Below are 4,568 nucleotides of genomic sequence, written 5' to 3'. Positions count from 1 at the left end.
GCTGTAATCAGCACAAATTCCGTAAATTCTTTGTGGAACTAGTTGTTGGTTTTGCTGCGGTTGAGTTTGCTGAGCTTGTTGATTTAACTGCATTAGCTTCAGCAGGTTGGTCATTTCACAGATGCTTCGATTTAGAGCAGCAGTCTCTATGCCAGAAGATACTTCTGCAACGGCCCTTGAACGGCCTTTCTTCTGTCTGTGGTTCCGAGTAGATTCAGCTAAATCACTGATCAATTGCCAAGCTTCATCAGTGGTCTTGTACTTCTTCATAGACCCATTGTTGGCACTTTCCAATGTGGTCTTATCTTGGGGTCTCATACCTTGGGTGACATAGCTGAGTAGCACGATCTTGTCGATCATGTGGTGGGGGCATGCTTCCAGAAGATTATTGAAGCGCTCCCAGTATTCAAAGAGAGTCTCATTGTCATCCTGAATAATTGTAGAGATATCCTTCCTCAGTTTATCAGTAACTTCAGATGGGAAGAATTTCTCTAGGAACTCCTTTCTGAGTGTATCCCAGTTGGATACATTTGCTAGAGGTTGAGTGTAGTACCACTCTCTTGCTTTTCCCTCAAGAGAGAACGGAAAAGCTTTCAGCAGAATTGAAGTTTCATCAGCACCATCACGCATGACAGTAGAACAGGCTGCCTGGAAATCTCTCAAGTGCTTGATAGGCTCTTGAGCAGGTAGGCCATGAAACTTAGGTAGTAGGTTGATCAGAGCGGTCTTCAGTTCAAAATCTACAGCTGGATTCGAATGACGCGCTTGATATGATAGCTACCGCTGGATGATGTGCTTGAAATGGTTGCAGTGTAAAATCAGGAGCTCCTTCCTCCTAAATGGTAATTCTTCTAGCTACCATGTTTTCTGCACGTAAAACAACCAAATCAGTAGAACGGGGGCTGGTTTCTTCCTCAGATTCACTTTCAGATCCTCCCTCAGAGCGGACTAACCTACGCTGTTCTCGCCTTATTCGTGAAATTGTTCTTTCAATTTCAGGATTGAATATTAGCAAGCGCGGATCAGGAAGTGAACGTGTCATTTGACAGAAGAAACACGCAGCTCATAGTAGCAAAATTAAAGAAAATGCAAATAAATAAATTCTAATTAATAAAATAAGCACTCTATTGCAACTCCCCGGCAACGGCGCCAAAAATTGATGGAGTGCAGAAGCTAGTGAATTAAAAATTTATTAAAATGGTTATGTTGCAAGTATAGTTCTTAACTCACTGAAAATCTGCCTATCAATTTAGAAATATGTCACTGAAAGTTTAAATTAAAATTACTGGGAGTTTTAAGTCTCAGGTCGTCTCCCAACGAGTTGCAGAAAAATGTGCTGTTTTATTAATCAGATATTCCAAAAAGAGTTGAGCTAAGTAAATTGGGATTTAAATTGAGGAATTTTAAATAATAAAAATAAGAGGCCTTGACTGGGAATTGATTGGTTAGAATCTCTATCATTGATGTTGTGATTGTAAGATTAATTTATAATTAATAGTTGTTCTGTTTGGTTATCCCTTACTAGGTAAGAGAAAGTCAAACAAGTGGAAATGCCAGATCTGTTCACAAGTTGCAACCCACTTAGTTCAAAGGGATTGGCGTCGGTGACAGGATAGCAATCCAACATTCAACCCAATTACAAATTTTTCTTTCAATCCTTCCAACTCAAGAGTTCCTTTTAATCAACTCCCCATCAAGTAATGAAACTACTCACGCATTGTAAATAAAGAATCCATGGCACATGAAAGGGAATTAAAAGAAGACATGATTATTGGAATGGAATTTAAATTAAAAAGAAATAATCCTTGCATTAATTAATCATAAAAATATCTGAATGACAAAATTGAACATAACAAAGAACATGGAAGAATAAAACCAAGTTAAGAGAACAAACTAGAGTGATGAAGTCTTGATGAGGAAAATAACTCTTCTCAATGTTCCAATGCTAAGATCAATTGAAAATTAAAAATCTTAAAACTAGAGAGAAAAAAACCTAAGAGAGTCAAAAACTAGATCTAAACTACTTAATGAATGTTTTCTCTGTTGTTTCTGCATATTCTTTGACTCTGGTCTGCTGTTCCGGGCCGAAAACTGGGCCGAAATAGGGTCAAAAATCGCTGGTTTCAGATTCTGCAGTTTATGCAGATCGCGCATGTCACGCGATCGTGTCGTCCATGCGGACGCGTCGCTGGCGCTTTTCCTCTTCACGCGTTCGCGTCGTCCACACTACCGCGTTGCTTGTGCTTTCCAATCCTGCGCGGCCGCGTCACTGTGATTTGCGCTCCTTCGCGCGGTCATGTGAGCCATGCGACCGCGTCACTTTTCGCTGGTTATCTCCTCAAACTCTTGTGTTCCTTCCATTTTTGCTAGCTTCCTCTCTAATCTCCATCTCATTCATGCCCTATAAAGCCTGAAACGCTTGACACACAGATTATGGCATCGAATGGAATAAAGGAGAATTAAAATTAAATAATTAAAGTCTCTGGAAAGCAATTTTCAAACATGTAATAAATTCAGGAAGGAAATCTAAATGCATGCTAAATTGATGAATAAGTGGGTAAGGATCACGACAAAACCACACAATTAAACACAATATAAACTTTAAAATAGTGGTTTATCAGTGACTTTCCATGATCATCAACCTACAGAAAACATAAAATAAAAAGGAAAATAGATAAATATAACATTGGGTTGCCTCCCAACAAGCGCTTCTTTAATGTCAGTAGCTTGACAGTGGGCTCTCATGGAGCCTTACAGATACTCAGAGCAATGTTGGAACCTCCCAACACCAAACTTAGAGTTTGACTGCGGGGGCTCTGTTTGGCTCTGTTTTGAGAGAAGCTCTTCCTGCTTCCTCTCCATGGTAACAGAGGGATATCCTTAAGCCTTAAACACAAAGGATTCTTCATTCACTTGAATGATCAATTCTCCTCTGTCAACATCAATCACAGCCTTTAATGTGGCTAGGAAGGGTCTGCCAAGGATGATGGATTCATCCATGCACTTCCCAGTCTCTAGGACTATGAAATCAGTAGAGATGTAATGGTCTTCAATCTTTACCAGAACATCCTCTACAAATCCACAAGCTTGTTTTCTTGAATTATCTGCCATCTCTAGTGAGATTCTTGTAGCTTGCACCTCAAAGATCCCTAGCTTCTCCATTACAGAGAGAGGTATGAGGTTTATGCTTGACCCTAGGTCACACAGAGCCTTCTTAAAGGTCATGGTGCCTATGGTACAAGGTATTGAGAACCTTCCAGGGTCCTGTCTCTTTTGAGGTAATCTCTGCCTAGTCAAGTCATCCAGTTCTTTGGTGAGCAAAGGAGGTTCGTTCTCCCAAGTCTCATTACCAAATAACTTGTCATTTAGCTTCATGATTGCTCCAAGGTATTTAGCAACTTGCTCTTCAATGACATCTTCATCCTCTTCAGAGGAAGAATACTCATCCGAGCTCATGAATGGCAGAAGTAAATTCAATGGAATCTCTATGGTCTCATTATAAGCCTCAGATTCCCATGGTTCCTCATTAGGGAACTCATTGGAGGCCGGTGGACGTCCATTGAGGTCTTCCTCAGTGGCGATCACTGCCTCTTCCTCCTCTCCAAGTTCGGCCATGTGGGTCATGTTAATGGCCTTGCATTCTCCTTTTGGTTCTCTTCTGTATTGCTTGGAAGAGTACTAGGAGGTAGTTTAGTAATTTTCTTGCTCAACTGTCCCACTTGTGCCTCCAAATTCCTAATGGAGGACCTTGTTTCAGTCATGAAACCTTGAGTGGTTTTGATTAGATCAGAGACCATGGTTGCTAAGTCAGAGTGGCTCTGCTTAGAATTCTCTGTCTATTGCTGAGAAGATGATGGAAAAGACTTGCCATTGCTAAACCTGTTTCTTCCACCATTATTGTTGTTGAAACCTTGTTGAGGTCTCTATTGATCTTTCCATGAGAGATTTGGATGATTTCTCCATGAAGGATTATAGGTGTTTCCATAGGGTTCTCCTATGTAATTCACCTCTTCCATTGAATGGTTCTCAGGATCATAAGTTTCTTCTTCAGATGAAGCATCCTTAGTACTGCCTGGTGCAGCTTGCATTCCAGACAAACTTTGAGAAATCATATTGACTTGCTGAGTCAATATTTTGTTCTGAGCCAGTATGGCATTCAGAGTATCAATCTCAAGAACTCCTTTCTTCTGATTCGTCCCATTGTTCACAGGATTCATTTCAGAGGTGTACATGAATTGGTTATTTGCAACCATTTCAATGAGCTCTTGAGCTTCTGCAGGCGTCTTCTTCAGATGAAGAGATCCTCCAGCAGAGCTGTCCAACGACATCTTAGACAGTTCAGACAGACCATCATAGAAGATACCTATGACCCTCAATTCAGAAAGCATGTCAGAAGGACACTTTCTGATGAATTGTTTGTATCTTTCCCAAGCTTCATAGAGGGATTCACCTTCCTTCTATCTGAAGGTTTGGACTTCCACTCTAAGCTTACTCAATTTTTGAGGTGGAAAGAACTTTGCCAAAAAGGCATAGACTAGCTTTTCCCAAGAGTTCAGGCTTTCTTTAGG

At 40.6% G+C, this 4,568-nt stretch overlaps 2 non-coding genes across 2 annotated transcripts; both read left to right on the top strand.

The window, feature by feature from the left end:
* The first annotated feature begins 358 nt into the window (after window positions 1–358).
* On the top strand, window positions 359–462 carry LOC127748159 (small nucleolar RNA R71). The gene has a single exon (XR_008010102.1). It is a non-coding gene; the product is annotated as a small nucleolar RNA R71 (small nucleolar RNA).
* Window positions 463–4,382: 3,920 nt separating this feature from the next.
* On the top strand, window positions 4,383–4,490 carry LOC127748187 (small nucleolar RNA R71). The gene has a single exon (XR_008010130.1). It is a non-coding gene; the product is annotated as a small nucleolar RNA R71 (small nucleolar RNA).
* Window positions 4,491–4,568: the final 78 nt, after the last annotated feature.

This window comes from Arachis duranensis, chromosome 5 (assembly GCF_000817695.3).
Source record: "Arachis duranensis cultivar V14167 chromosome 5, aradu.V14167.gnm2.J7QH, whole genome shotgun sequence".
Taxonomy (NCBI): domain Eukaryota; kingdom Viridiplantae; phylum Streptophyta; class Magnoliopsida; order Fabales; family Fabaceae; genus Arachis; species Arachis duranensis.
The sequence above is the reverse complement of the archived record's forward strand: the minus strand, read 5'-3'. Positions and strand labels throughout refer to the sequence as shown.